Source organism: Ursus arctos, unplaced genomic scaffold (genome assembly GCF_023065955.2).
Source record: "Ursus arctos isolate Adak ecotype North America unplaced genomic scaffold, UrsArc2.0 scaffold_22, whole genome shotgun sequence".
NCBI lineage: Eukaryota > Metazoa > Chordata > Mammalia > Carnivora > Ursidae > Ursus > Ursus arctos.
Genome location: NW_026622897.1, coordinates 13,058,683 through 13,074,983, shown reverse-complemented (window position 1 = coordinate 13,074,983; position 16,301 = coordinate 13,058,683). Strand labels below are relative to the sequence as shown.

The following is a 16,301-nucleotide window of genomic DNA, read 5'->3' as shown; positions in this document are numbered from 1 at the left end:
CATGCTTTTTGTAAATGGGTAAAGACTTGAATTGATAGTTCACCAAAAAAAGAATGAAAAATGACAGATAAGGACACGAAAAGATGTGCAACATCAATAGTCATTAGGGAAATGCAAACTAAAACCACCATGAGATATTATTAAACACTTCTTAAAATGCCTAAAACTAAAAAGACTGATAATGCCAAGTATTGGTGACGATATGGAGTAACTGAAATGCTTATACACTTGCTGGTAGGAATGCAAAATAGTAAAGCAACCTTGGAAAATGGTTTGGCAGTTCCATATAAAGTTAAGCAAATATATGGCCCAGCAATTCCACTCCTAAGCATTTACCCAAGAGAAAAGAACACATGTCCACAGAAACACCTGAGCAGCTTTATTTATCATAGATTAAAAAAAAAAGGAAACAACCCAATTGTCCATCAACTAGTTAATACATAAACAAATCGGTATAATTTTATAATGGAATACTACTCAAAAATAAAAAGGAATAAACTATTGACATATGCAAGAACATGGATGAATCACAAAAGCTTTATACTAAACAAGAAACAGACACAAAAGGCTATATATATTTTATGATTCTATTTACATGAAGTCCTCGAAAAGGCAAAACTATAGTGAGAGAAAGTAGATCAGTGGATGCCAGTGGCTCAGGGTAGGGGAGGCAATGGACTCCAAAGAATCATGAAGGAACTTTCTGGGGTAGAGGAAATATTGTATACCATGATTCTGGTAGGGGTTCCATAACTTTATACATCAATTAAAATGGGTGAATTTTATCATATATAAAGTATACCTCCATAAATTGCAGTTAAAAAGAAAAGAATCTGCAACTCCCACCCCCAAGCCACTGCCACCTGTTCCCCTTCCAGTCACCATTTCTGTATCTCAGACATCTCACTGTCATTACACCTCCTCTCTCTGTAAGAGTCAACAAATCTTATCAATCCCACCTCAGAATAACCCCCTTTCAGTCCTTTGCCAATTAGATCAGGCCTTCATTTTGTCTGGCTGAAACTCTGTCTTCCTGACACCGGCTGATGTATACTTTAGCCCATCTAACCTAATGTGGCCAGAATTATCCTAACAAATTAAATCTGGAGAGGTTCCACTTCTAGTAAGGACAGAGTTGTTCCTAATAGACCAACATCTTACAGGTCAAAAACTATAAATTCTAAACAAAATGTATAAAAGCACCTATGTGAAGGCGTTAGACAGCAAACAAGAACCATGCATCAACTGGAGAAGACTTAACAACTGCCAAGATGTGAATATCACTGTTGTTTCCTGTTTCTTACAGTTATTTGCCTAATGGTAAACCCTAGCCAGCTCTGCCAATGGCTAAAACTGAGATAGAAACCTTGCAGCCTTACCAGCCTGAGGGTAAGGAGAAAATTGGGAACTACCGTAACAACTGGAAAATGAGTAGGAAACCCTAAAAAGAAAAGAGTCATAGATGAGGAGTCCCACATTCTGAAAATAAACCTGCCCAAATATCTGGATGATCCCTGAACCACACATGCACAGAAGAGATTCTAAGGAATCCAGTTATAGCTAAACAAATTTAACAGAGACCACAGTGGCTGGCCATCAAATAAGGGTATGATGTTTAAGCCCAATATGACAAACTTTTTTTAAAAATCAAGACTTTCTGGAGAAACAGAACAAAATTCAGAGTCTCTATGATATACTATTCATAATAGTCAGGATTCAATCATAAATTACCAATATACAAAGAAACAGGAAACATGATCCATAGTCAAGAGCAACGGTTGGCAAACTATGGCCTGTGAGTCAAATTTAGGCTGCCACCTATTTTTATAAGTAACATTTTTTGGGGAACACAGTCATGCTCATTTTATTTACATATTGTTCAAGGCTGCTTTCCCTACTACAACAGAGTTGAGTACGACAGAAACTTAAGGTTTGCAAAGCCTGAATATTTACTATATGGCAGTCAATCTCTTCCCTCCACCCTGACCACTGACAATCATTAATCTGCTTTCTCTCACTATAGGTTTGTCTATCCTAGAACTTCATGTAAATAGATAGTGTGTACTTTTCATGCTTGTTTCTTATTTAGGATAATGCTTCTGATTCCAACTCCTGGTCAAGAAAAAAAGAAACTCAATGAACAAAAACTTTAAGGTCCCCAAGATGCTGGAATTAGCAGGTAAGGATTTTAAAGCATCTACTTTATGCAAAAGGACATAAAAAATATGTTCTCAAGGAGTGCACAAATAAGAATTTTCAGCAGAGAAACAGAAACTACAAAAAGGAAAGAAACTGAAATGACAGAACTGAAAAATATAATACTGGAAATACGAAATTCATTGCATGGGCTTAACAACAGAATGGAAATGATACAAGAGAGAATAAGTGAACTTGAAAATACACCAATAAAGTTACCCAATATGAGGGACAATGTAAAAAGGATAGTAAAGAAATGAACAGTGCCTCCATGAGCTATAGGATAATATCAAAGGGACTAACATATGTGAAAGCAGAGTCCCAGAAATAAAGGAGGAAATGGGACAGAAAAAAATACATACAAATTATGTCAGAAAATTTCACAAAATTTCTTCACAGATTAAGAAATTAACTTCACAGATTAAGAAGCTCAGAAAACCCTAAACAGGAAAAATATGAAGAAAATCGCACCTGGGCAGATCAAAGTCACACTGCTGAAAACTAAAGATAGAAAATCTTGAATGAAGCCATAGAAAAAAATGACGTAATTCACAGAGGAAAACAATAATATGAATGGTCACTGACTTCTACCAGGAAGAACAGGAACCAGTTTATATTAGAACACCTGCACAGAGATATTCACACAATGGACTACAACTCAGCATTAAAAAGGAATGAATGCCTGTATCTATTCAAGAATCAATAATTAATAACCTTCCAAAACAAAAAGCACGAGGCTCATAGGATTCACTGGTAAATACTACCAAACATTTAAGAAAAAAATTGGACCAGGGCACCTGGCTGGCTCAGTTGGTGGAACATGTGACTCTTGATTTCAGGGTTATGAGTTTGAACCCCACATTAAGGGTAGAGATTACTTTAAAAAAAAAAAAAGACCTTAAAAAAAAGAAAAAAACTATACTAATTCTCTACAATCGCCTTCAAAGACAGAAACAGAGGGAATACTACCTAGCTCATTCTATGAGGCCAACATTATCCTAATACCAAAACTAGACGAAGACATTAAGAAGAAAAGAAAACCACACAGCAGTATCTCTCATGAACATACGATGCAAAAATCCTCAACAAAATAGCAAATCAAATCTTAAAAAATATAAGAAGAATTTAAACCATGACCAAGTGGAATTTATCCTAGGTATGCAAGTTCAACATTCAAAAATTAATTAACGTAATCCGTCACATCAGAAGACTAAAAAAGAGAAATCATAGATCCTATCAAAAAAAGCATTTTACAAAATCCAACATTCATGATAAAAACTCTCAGTAAATAAAACTATCTGCAAAAAACCTACAGCTAACATCATACTTAATGGTGAGAAACTTGAAGCTTTCCCATTAAGATCAGGTAGAAAGCAAGGATGCCCCTCTCACCACTCATCAATATCATACTGGAAGAATGCAATAAGACAAGAAAAGGATGTCAAAGGAAAACAAAATAGAAAGGAAAACAAAAATATCTTTGCAGGTGACATGATCATCTATATAGGAAACTGTTAAGAATCAAAAAACCCTCCTTGAACAAATAAGAGATTAAAGTAAGGTTGAAGGATACAAGATTAATATACAAAAGTTAATTGCTTTTCTATATACTATCAATGAGCAAGTGGAATTTTAAATTAAAAACAAAGTATCATTTACATTAGCAATCCCCAAAATGAAATACCTAGGTATAAATCCAACAAAATATATATAAGATCTTTATGAGGAAAACTATAAAACTATGATGAACAAAATCAAAAAAGAACTAAATAAATGGAGAGATATTTCATGTTCATGGATAGAGAAACTCAACATTATCAAAATGTCCTTTCTTCTCAACTTGATCTACAGATTCAATGCAATCCCAATCCAAATCTCAGCAAGTTATTTTATGGATGTCAACAAACTGATTCTAAAGTTTATATGGAAGGCAAAAGACCCAGATTAGCTATCACAATATTGAAAGAAAAGAACCAATTTGGAGGACTGATGATAGACAGACTTCGAGACTTTCTATAAAGCTATCGTAATCAAAACAGTGTGGTAGTGGCAAAAGAACAAACAGATGAATAAAACAGAATAAAGAGCCTATTTCAGACCCTCATAAATACAGCCAAATAATCTTTGACAAAAGAATGAAGGCAATAAAATGAAGCAAAGAGTTTCTTCAACAAATGGTGCTAGAAGAACTGGACAACCACATGCAAAAAGTGAAACTAAACACGGACCTTACACCTTTAACAAAAATTAACTCAAAACAGATTGTAGACCTAAATGTAAAATACAAAACTATAAAACTCCTGGAAGATAACATAGAAGAAAACCTAGCTGAACTTGGGTATGGTGATGCCTTCTTAAGTACAAACCAAAGACAAAATTTGTGAAAGAAATAACTGACAAAGGAGACTTCATTGAGACTGAGAATGTCCAGGGGCACCCGGGTGGTGAAGTCAGTTGAGCACCCAACTCTTGGCTTCGGCTCAGGTCATGATCTGAGAGCTGTAAGGTCAAACCTGGTAACCAGCTCCGCACAGACTCTGCTTAAGTTTCTCTCTGCCCCTCCGCCTCTCCCCCCTCAAATAAGTAAATAAACCTTTTAAAAAATTGAGAACTTTTATTCTGCAAAAGATAGTATCAAAAGAATTAGAAGACAAACCTGAAAGAAAATATTTACGATAGACACATCTGATAAAGAACTGTTAAATACACAAAGAACCCCTAAAACTCAACAATAAGAAAATAAACAACCTGATTAAAAAATGGGCCAAAGTCCTTAATAGATCTCACCAAAGAAGACACACAGATGGCAAATAAGCATACAAAAAGATGTTCCACAGCAGTTGTCATCAGAAAAAGGCAAATTAAAACAGCAATGAGATACCACTACACATCTATTAGAATGGCCAAAACTGACAACACCAAATGCTGACAAGGATGTGAGCAACAATAATCCTCATACATTGCTGGTGGGAATGCAAAATGGTGCGGTCACTTTGGAAGACTGTTTGCTGGTATCTTACAAAACTAATTATACTCTTACCATCTGATCCAGCAACCGCACTCTTTGGTATTTACTGAAAGGAGCTGAAAACTTAGGTCTATACTAAAAACCACACATGGATATTTACAGCAGCATGTTTATGTTTATTCATAACTGCCAAAACCTGGAAGGAACCAAGATGCCTGTTGGTAGATGAATGGATAAAAAAGCTGTGGTATATCCTGACAATGGAATATTATTCAGGACTAAAAATAAATGAGGTATCGAGCCATGAAAAGACATGGAGAAACCTCAAATGCAAATTACTAACTGAAAGGAGCCAATCTTAAATAAATACATACTGTATGATTCCAACTATATACCATCGTAGAAGAGGCAAAACTATGGAGACAGTAACAAAATCAGTGGCTCTTTGTAGGGGAAAGGTGCGAGGGGAACATGAATAGGCAGAGCACAGGGGATTTTTAGGGCAGTGAAAAATACTCTGTATGATATTATAATGATGGATATTTGTCATCATACATTTGTCCAAACCCACAGAATGTGCAAAACCCTAAGGTAAACTACAGACTTTGGATAGGTTCACCCTTGGTAAAAAATGTCCTATTCTGGTGAGTGATGTTGGTTAAGAGGAGGCTATGCCTGTGTGGGGGCAGGGGGTATATGGGAAATCTCTGTACCTCCCTCTCAATTTTGTTGTAAACCTAAAACTGCTCTGAAAAAGAAAATCTTAAAAAAAGGAAAAAACTATTGAGATAACATCAAGGATGAATCCTTAAAATAGAAGCTAGACACAAATTTCTAGAAAACATAAATGTAATCTACAGTGACAAAGTGTTTACCTGGGAACTGAGGGGAAGAAAAGGGCAGTGCTGGAGAAGGAACATGGAACACTACAGGGTAATGGCCATGTGCTATATCTTGATTGTGTTAGTGCTTACATGCATGATTAGTTTGTGAAAATTCATCTATATGCAACTTAAAATAAGTGCCTTTTTTATTGACGTATATTTTATCTAAAAATCTTTGTTCAAAAATCTAAGGGATAATAACTCTAAGTTTCTACAATTATGACTCTGAAAATTTCCCAAATACCTTATTCAAGACAATTACAAGTCTTTCTAAAACAAAATAAGCAGCAGGCAGGTAATTTTTCTTTATAACGAATGTTGCCAGTGAATTAATGTAACAGATGTGTATTTGGGGAAGGAAAGGCCAAATTAAAATAAAATTCTAAAAAATATTCAAGAATTAATATTCAATTTACATAGTAAAAGAACAGACCTAAATTCAACCATATTGATAATTACGTTATATATAAACTGACTAAAGCCTCTAATTAAAAGGCAGCTTATCAGAACAGATCAAAAAGTAAGATCTAATTATATGCTGTCTTTATGACACATAAAAATATAGACAGGCTGAAGATGAATGATGAAAAAATATACCCCATGTAAAAAATAAGCATAAGACCGCAGTATCTATATTAATATCACATAAAGTAAACTTTAACATAAAGAATATGACAAAGATAGAGACATTTCATAATGATAAAATGGCTAATTCATCAAGAATATATAATGACCATAAATGTGTATGTATCTAACAATACAACTTCAAAATACAAGTAATAAAAATTCACAGAATTAAAAGGAAAAAGAGGAAAGTCTATAATCATAGAGATTTTAACATCACCCCCTCAGCAACCGATATAATTACATTTTTAAAAATAAAAAATATATAGAATAATATTACTCAATAAGTATAGCCACAAATATCCCTAAAAAAAATAGCAAGTCGAATCCAGCAATATATAAAAACAATAACATACCTTGTCCAAGGGGGTTTATCCCAAGAATGGACAATTGGTTTAACGTTTGAAAATAAATCAATATAATTCACCATATTAACAGAATAAAGGAGAAAAACCATTCAGTAATTTTAATAGGTGCAGAAAAACTATTTGACAAAACTAAGCACCCAATCATGTTATGAACTCTCAGAAAATTAGAAACAGAAGAGAACTTTCCCAATTTGATAAACAGCATCTACAAAGAACCTATAGCTATCATCCCAATTAATGGTAAAATACCAAACATTCCCCCCTAGGAGCAGAAACAAGGTGAGTATGTCTACTCTACCACTTCTATTCAACACTGGACCAGAGGTCCCAGTCAGTGTAATAATGCTCATAAGAGATAAAAGCCTTACGATTTGAAAGGAAGAAATAAAACTGTATATTCACAGAAGCTATAATTGTTTTCGTAGAAAATCTTAAGGAATCTACAGAACAACTAACATATTAATATGTAAATTTACCAAAGAGCAGGTATAAGGTTAATATACAAAACAAATTGTATTTTTATATACTAGCAAGAAATGGTTGGAAATTTTTTTGAAAATTTAATTCCACTTAAATAGTGTCAAAGAACATAAAATACTTAGGAATAAATTCCTTTTGAAATCTAAAGAAAGTTGTGTTAAGACCCGTACTCTGAAAATTCTGAAATGATGGTAACATAAAGACCTAAATAAACAGATAGATACATTATTTATGGATTGGAGGGCTCAGTATTATTAAGATGTCAATATTCCCCAAATTGATCTACAGATTCAATGGAACGATGTCTCACTAGTTCTGGTTTTGTTTTTGTAGACACTGGCAAGCGGTTTCTCAAACATGTGCGGTAGTGCAAATGACCTAAAGGTAGTGCAAAGTCCAAAGAACCCTGAAAAAAAGAGCAGACCTTACATTCTCTGACCATGACTTACTATAAAGCCATAATCATCACAACAGCATGATTTGGCATAAAGATAGACAAATATAACCAATGCAATAAAATAGTACTCAGAAATAGACCCACTACTTATACAAATGACTCATACTGTCATTTGGTTTTTGGCAAAGGTGTCAATCAATCCAATGGGGAAAAGGGAAGTCTTTTCAACACACAGTGCTGGGACAACTGGATAGGCATGTGAACCTCAAAAAATGAACCTCACCATGCACAAAAATTACCCTGAGATGGATCATAAAGATAAAAGCTAAAATGATAAAGCTCCCATAAGAAAACAGAGGAGAACACCTTTGCTACTTGAGGGGAGGCAAAGGTTTCTTAGGACAAAGAACGCAATAATTATAAAAGAAAACTTGATAAATTAGACAGACTTAAAATTAAAATTTCTGTTCACCAAAAGATACAATTAAAAAATCAATAGCTAAGTCAGAGAGTGGAAGAACATTTTCACAGAATATATAACTGACAAAGGGCTTTATGTTTGCAATATGTAAAGAACTTCTAAAAACAACCAAAAAAGGGGGAGGGAGGGCAAAAATCTGAGTGGACACATCACAAAAACAGACATACGCATGGCCAATAAGCACATGGAAAAAGTGATCAACATCATTAGTAATGAGGGAAATGCCAAATAAAACCACAATGAAATACAACCACTTGAGCGGCAAGGATATGAAGCAACCAGAATTCTCATACCTTGTAGGTAGAGTATAAAATGGTACATCCACTTGGGAAATTTCTGTGTCAGTTTCTTACAAAACTAAACATACACCTCCCCTACAACCTGGTGATTCTACTCCCAGAAATTTACCCAAGAGAAATAAAAGTATATGCCCACCACAAAGACATACTTGACTGTTCACAGCAGGTTTTTTTTTTTAAGAATTTAATTTATTTGTTTGCCAGAGAGAGAGTGTGCGAGAGTGAGCACACAGGAAGGGGGAGCTGCAGGGAGAGGGAGAAGCAGACTCCCCGCTGAGCAGGGAGCCCGATGCGGGACTCGATCCCAGGACCATGGGATCACGACCTGAGCCGAAGGCAGATGCTTAACTGACTAAGCCACCCAGGTGCCCCTGTTCACAGCAGTTTTATTCATAATAGTCAAAATCTGGAAACCATTACATACCCCTCAAAGGAGAACTGATAAGCTGTGGTATATTAACAAAAGGAATGATACTTGACAATAAAGAGACATGAATGAATGTCAGAAGCACTATGCTGAATGAAAGAAGTCCTACACAAAAGAGTACACGTTGTATGATTTCATTTATGCGGCGCTCTAGAACATCACAGTGAACTGACGATTAGAAAATTAGAACAGTGGTTGCCTTTGGAAGATGGGACAAGAAAAGACTGGGAAAGTGTATGCGGGGACCATCTAGCTTAAGGGTAGTACTCTCTGTATCTTAATGGGGCCTGAATTACGCAGGTATTTGACATTGGTCAAAACTCATGGAATAGTACACTTAAGATACATTTTATTACCAAAAAAAAGGAGACACAAATAATATTTAACTCTCATTAATGATATGCATATTTATGGATATAAAGGTGAAGTTACTGATGACTGTAACTTAGTCTGATAGGCATGGAAAAGAAAAAAAAAGATGGACTGAAGAACAGATAGAGGGATGTAAAGATACTGCTAAAACAAATTAGGCAGAATGTTAACTGTTGAACCTAGGGCGTGAGTGTTAATGTATAACACTTCCAGCTTCTAATGTTTAAAAATTTTCATAATAAAACATCGGCGGAAAAGTAAATCCAGTAATTTAATCCCTCTGCCTACAAACCCCTGTTGCTTACACTCAGTAATTACCAATGGCCTTTACTCAGACCCGGTTCTCATGTACTTCCCTGCAGTTTCTGACACTGTTACGCACGTCCCCTTTGAAGCCCTATACTACTATTCTAAGCTGTTTCCTCTTCTTTCTGCCTTCCCTTCCTCTTTGTACTCCCAAACGGTAGGTGTGCCTCAGCGTTTAGAACTGAGTCCTACTCTACGCTTTTTCCCACAGAAAACCCACTTTCAGTGTTGTAACTATCACCTCCACGCAGTCAACTACAAATCAAGACAGAGCATCTCTTCTAGTCAAGTGTCCCACGGCCGACTGAGGATTTTAACTTGTATGTCTCATATCATCATCGCATTACTTACTTTACCCTCAGAACTTAGAACGGGCATTCCATTTCCCAATTACTGTCCAGGTAGCACATAGTTACCCAGGGTCAATACAGAAGTTAGTTTTGACACCTCCCCCAGCCTTAATCTCTAAAATAATCAAGCATTGATTCCTCGGGAATCCATTTCTTCCTTTTCAGTCCACCATCACTAGTCTTATACCAATCCTTAGAAACTCAGTTTATTCTACGAGCTTCCTGGTTGATGTCCCAGCCTCACTCTTTCCCAAAATTCATCCTGTGTATTTCTAAAACATCTCGAATTATGCATCTCCTATTTGTAAAACTTATATCTAAAAGATATTAACACATACAGGCAGAAAAAGTTAAGTGAGATGTGTTACTTGCTACAGTAGCAGATTTCCAAATACGGACCCCTCCCAATGAACCAGGCCTGCTAGTGTTCATGTCCTTCACAGCCCCTCCAACACTAAATCTGAGATGGCCCTGTGACTCATTTTAACCAAAAGAATGCCACAGAAATAGCACTGTGCCAGTTTCAAGTCTATGCCTTAGGAAAGCCTAGAAACTTCCACTTTTGTACTCTTTGGAGCTCTGAGCCACCAAGTAAGGAATCTGGCCCCTCTGCTGGAAAAACCACCTGGAGAGGGAAAAGACAATATGGAGAGAGTGAGAAAAGGCCTAGACCTCTCCGTGTCTCCGCTGGGCCCAGCCTTCCAAATGTCCCTGCCAAGGCACCAGAAATACGAATGATGCCATCTTGGATGTTCTAGTCCCAGCTGCCATCTGACTGCAGCTACAGGAATGACTCTAGAGGAGACTAGCAGAACCATCCATCCGCGACTTAATCAACCCAAAGAACTGTGAGAAATAATAAATTATTTTGTTTTAAGATACTAAGTTTTATGATGGCTGTTTTACACAGCAACAGATCATCAAAACACTTACCCTCAAGAAACTAACTATGCGATGGGGATGGCATTCAGGTAAACAAAAAGACCCTCGGAGGTATGTGTTCAGAGAGGTATACTCAGCATGCTGGTGAGTACAGAGGAGGGCCATCTAAATGAAACGGTCACGAAGTGCGAAGGGGAGGAGATGGGGAGGATCTGGGAAAGCTTTCTAGAGCAGATAATACAGACTGAGTTTTAAGTGAGTTCATGTAGCAGCAGGTATAAACCAGCATGGGTGTTTGGGGGAGCAGTAAAAAGTATAGCTAGGGGTATAAACGGGGACTATGTAACTGAGGGCCTTCTATATTAAGCTAAAGAGCTGAAACTTTACCCTAAAAGCTATAAAGAACTATGAAAAATTTTCAGCAGAAAAATGACATTATCAGATGTGAATATGAGAGATTTCTATGGTAGCAGTGTACTACACAAGTGAGAAGGGAGGCAGAGTGGAGGCAAAGAAAGTTTCGCAGCCTATGTCAGTGATCTAGAATTGATGAGATCCTGAACTGACAGGATCAGCGAGAACAGAGAGAAAGGGATAGTTGTTTTTTTTTTTTAAGATTTTATTTACTTGAGAGAGAGAGCACAAGCAGGGAGAATAGCAGGCAGAGGGAGAAGCAGGGAGCCTGACGTGGGGCTCGATCCCAGGACCCTGGGATCATGACCTGAGCCAAAGGCAGACACTTAACCGACTAAGCCACCCAGGCGTCCTGAGAAAGAGATAATTAAGAATGTACAGGACTTGGGGCGCCTGGGTGGCACAGCGGTTAAGCGTCTGCCTTCGGCTCAGGGCATGATCCCGGCGTTATGGAATCGAGCCCCACATCAGGCTCCTCCGCTATGAGCCTGCTTCTTCCTCTCCCACTCCCCCTGCTTGTGTTCCCTCTCTCGCTGGCTGTCTCTATCTCTGTTGAATAAATAAATAAAATCTTAAAAAAAAAAAGAATGTATAGGACTTGGTAAAAGTGATGTGGTGGAAAGAGGGCTAAGAGAGAAGAATTCGGGATGATTCTTGGTTATTCAGGTTAGACTGGGGGTACACAGTGCTGCCACTTATGGAGAAATGGCAGAAGCAAGAGTGAAGTGAATTCACATACAGGTATGAAGTTTAGACTCAGATACAGGGACAGGAGGAAAGGACAGATGTGTCTGCTGAGAGCTGGAAACTGAAAGAAGTTTCACTTGATGGCCTCTATTTTTACAGTGAAATAAAAAGTGAGATCATCTGCTAAGACTAAGGAGAGCAATGGTGGGGAGAGGAAGTTGAGAAAGGGAGGTAAAAGTTTGGGACAACCCTCAGAAGAAGAGGGCACCCCGAGGATTCAGGTGATGTTAGAAGTCATACATTTATTCTGAACCCAGACACACAGCTGAAGGACTGTCTCCAGCAGCACTCAGCAGCCCGATGTAAGAACAGAGAGGTCAGGTGGCTGACTTGACCCAGGGCTGGAGTACTACAGAAGAACGAGAGGAAAGAGAATTGAGGGTAACACTGAGGGAGTAATCCAAGCAGTGGACCGTGCATCTAGGCTGGCTATGGAAAGACAAGCTTCCAGGGAGCTGAAAGACTGGTGGGAAATGGAGTGAGGTTACCGAACATGAAAGAGGACCTGAAGTGATCAAAGTGTAGGCTCATTGGGAACGAGCACACTGCTGGAAGGACGGACAGCTGTGGTCAAATACAGCATGTTGTAACAGCCTGCCTCACTGCTTTGCACCCAAGAAATGCTCACCAGATTTACTGATTGCTAGGCAAGCTGCTAGGCCTTCTACACATACCACTTAAATAAGCTAGCATTTGGTGAGAAATTTCCAAAATGAATCTTCATGCACCTCGTTGATGTCAATTTAATGCAGACTCCTAAATGACATCTAGAGTAATGCTTCAGGGGTGCCTGTATGGCCCAGTCGGCTGAGCGTCTGATGCTTGGTTTCTGCTCGGGTCATTATCCTGGTGTCGTCAAATTGAGCCCTGTGTCAGGCTCTGCGCTCAGCATGGAGTCTGCTTGTCCCTCTCCCTCTGCTCCCCCCCAACTCTCTCTCTCTCATAAATAAAATCTTTAAAAAAATAATGTGTCCAACAGTAAGTCCCTCGATGAGCTCCCTACCTATCACTCTATCATATGAGTTCATGAGGCAGGCTCAGAACATTTTTTCCCGAGACTTTATTTCTTTATTTGAGAGCGAGAGCACCAGCCCATGGGGAGGGGCAGAGGGAGACGGAGAAGCAGGCTCCCTGCCCAGCGGGGACTCAATCGCAGCACCCAAGATCATGACCTGAGCTGAAGGCAGACACTTAACCGACTGAGCTACCCAAGGGCCCCATGCTCAGAATATCTGTAAAAAAAGAAGAATCATGCTTAATATTTCAGCTTTCCAGCTATTTGTCCCAAGCTACTTCTATGAACCAATTGATGATGTGCAAGCTCTCCATCTTTAATTGGGGAAGAGTCCTACTTGCTGCCATTCGCAATGAGTCACTATTAAAAGCAGGAATCTTAAAAAGAAGTTCTGCCCTGGAAGAGCGCTCACGTGGAAGCCTCATCTTCCTCATGCCAGCAATAAACCTCAAGGATATAAACTGGGAATGAGAAAGTGTCCCACGAAAGCAAGACAACATCCATGACAAAGCAACCATGTATGCAGGAGAAAATTATCGAATACATGACTAAACTGAGTATTAGTTCCTTGGTTTTTTTGGGCTTTGTTGTTGTTATTATTGTTGTAGTAGTTGTTGTTGTTGTTAATTCAGGGTGTCTTCTTCAGAAATTATAATTACATTGAAATACATAGTGACTACCCCCAAAGAGTACAAAGCACTTAGCAGATTTCTATTAAGTAAATTCACCTTTAATTTTTTTAAAGATTTTATTTATTTTGAGAGAGAGAAAGAGAGCAGGGAGAGAGGCAGAGGGAGAGAGAGTATCTCGAGCAGACTCCATGCCCAGCACAGCACCCGACACAGGGCTTGATCTCAAGACCCTGAGATCATGACCTGAGTCGACACCAAGTCGGATGCTTAACTGACTGCACCACCCGGGCGCCCTGTAAATTCACCTTTACGTAACATCGATATGAAATCCTCTCCTCCCAGCCGTTGCCACTGCAGTTTGGGCCACTGTCATTCTAACACAGGCTCTGACAGGTAAGTCTCCTCACTGGTCCTCTACACTACTCCCATCCACTTTCCAAAGTCATTTATCTAAAATGCAAATCTCCTCTGATACCCCTCCTCCCTTAAAATCTTCCAGTATCTCTATCAGGGAAAAACCCAAACTCCTGATCACACGATACAGGAGTCTTTTGTGACCAGCTTCCCACTACCTCACTGGTCTCGTTCCTCCCCACCTCCCTACAGCTCAGGTGCTATTCTCTCTTGTCTGTAGGCCCCCTGCCTGCAATATCTTTTCCCTATTCTCTGCCCCACTAATTCCTCCCTGTATCAACCCCCACCCCTGCAACTCTTTCATTGAAAGTTATTTGTTTAATCCAGGATCAAACCAAGGATCGTGCATTGCATGTCATGTTCATATTCCCCTTTATCTTTCAGGATTCGATTCCGGAAATCACTTCCTCTGGCAATCCCTCTCTGACTCCCCCTGCCCAGTCTGATTTCCATGCCCCTTCTACGCGCTCTCATATCACCACTATTATGGTATCATTATACTAGTTTGTAATTATCTATTTGTTGTCCTTCCTATTCAACAATAAGCTCCACGAGGACCTTCTATTCTCCAGGCCCATGTTGTCTGGCTCGCGGTAGATACTCAGTAAGTGTTGGCTGACAGAATGAGAACTATGAAAAGGAAAAATGACTGTTATGGCCTGAATTGTGTCCCCCGAAAACTCATTTGTGAAAGCCCTCACCAGTAATGTGACTGTATTTGGAGATAAGGCCTTTAAGGAAGTAATTAAAGTTAAATGAGATCGTAAGGATGGGGCTCTAATCCAACAGGACTGGTGTCCTAACACAAAGAGGAGAGACACCAGGAGGACGCACACGCGGAGGAAAAGCCACGTGAGGACAGCGCATGAAGGCAGTAGTGCCTGCGAGCCAAGAACACAGGCTTCGCCAGAAGCCAACCCTGCCAGCGTCTTAATCTTGGACTTCCAGCCTTTAGAACTGTGAGACAATAAATTACTGTTGTTTAAATCACGCAGTCTGTGGTACTCTATGATGGCAATCTGAGCAGATTAATACAATGACCAAAATCTCTGTGCCCACAGTTACTGTGGATGATGGAATGCAAAACAAAACCCACATCACTGCTAGAACAAAGGTGCAAACAGACTTCTTCCCCCTACTTCTGGAAAAGTGAACCCCACATTCCACAAAAAGCATGACAGAAAGTGTCATTCTGACACTCGTGACACACATAAAAAAGCCCAATTGGATCTTCCAGACCACGAGCAGCTGTTAGTATCAATCACCATTGGGCTTATCCAATCAGAAGGTAGAGAAAGTGGTCAGAGGTACGTTAAGAGTGCAGAGTCCACACCAAAAGGAAACCTTTCACAGAGTCTGGAATTATAATGGTAGATTCACCTTCCCAGCTTCTGCTGTCTAAGACTCCTGCTAAGATGCCTACACATACATGTCTCTGTTTCACCGTCCCCGCCACCAGCCTGTTAAGACGATGGCAGAAGCCATGTTGTTGGTGGGGAGTTGCAGGGGGTTCAATCACTAACAATGCCAGGTATAGCGTTATGCTCCTAGCACACTCTTCATAATCGCTGGCTCATGGATCATCATGGACAACTGACCCACTTTCAAAGCTTTATCATTCAATTCTCAACAAAACAGATTGTCCTTAGGCTCTTTCCCAAACGTTCTTTCTCATGTTGACCTTTCATGGTTACCATCTTTCATACTTGGAAGATGATTCAACCAACAAGCTTGCTACTTTTCACTTAGAGCTCTGACTCATCAGCAAGCCAAGATTTTCTTAATAAAAGCACATTTTAGAATTTAAATAAAATCATCAGGGTTCACAGCTGTTTTGATTTCCACATTAAGAAACTTGGAAAACTGAAAATCTGACCAAATTCTATGCATATCTTGCTCTTGCTACAGTATCCAAAAGAGAACAGAGATCCACTACATCATTCTTTCCAAAGGCTTACTTACAATGTTACTGTTTGAAATTTGTTTTAGTGCTGAATAACATAAAGTATTCCCACAGCCTGAACGTCTAAAAAACCAGGTTCAAA

At 38.8% G+C, this 16,301-nt stretch overlaps 1 protein-coding gene across 4 annotated transcripts in view; it reads right to left on the bottom strand.

Annotated features, from left to right (window-relative positions):
• Positions 1–16,301, bottom strand: part of RNF214 (ring finger protein 214) — a 50,507-nt gene that overhangs the window by 20,553 nt on the left and 13,653 nt on the right. The gene's annotated exons all lie outside the window — the stretch shown is intronic.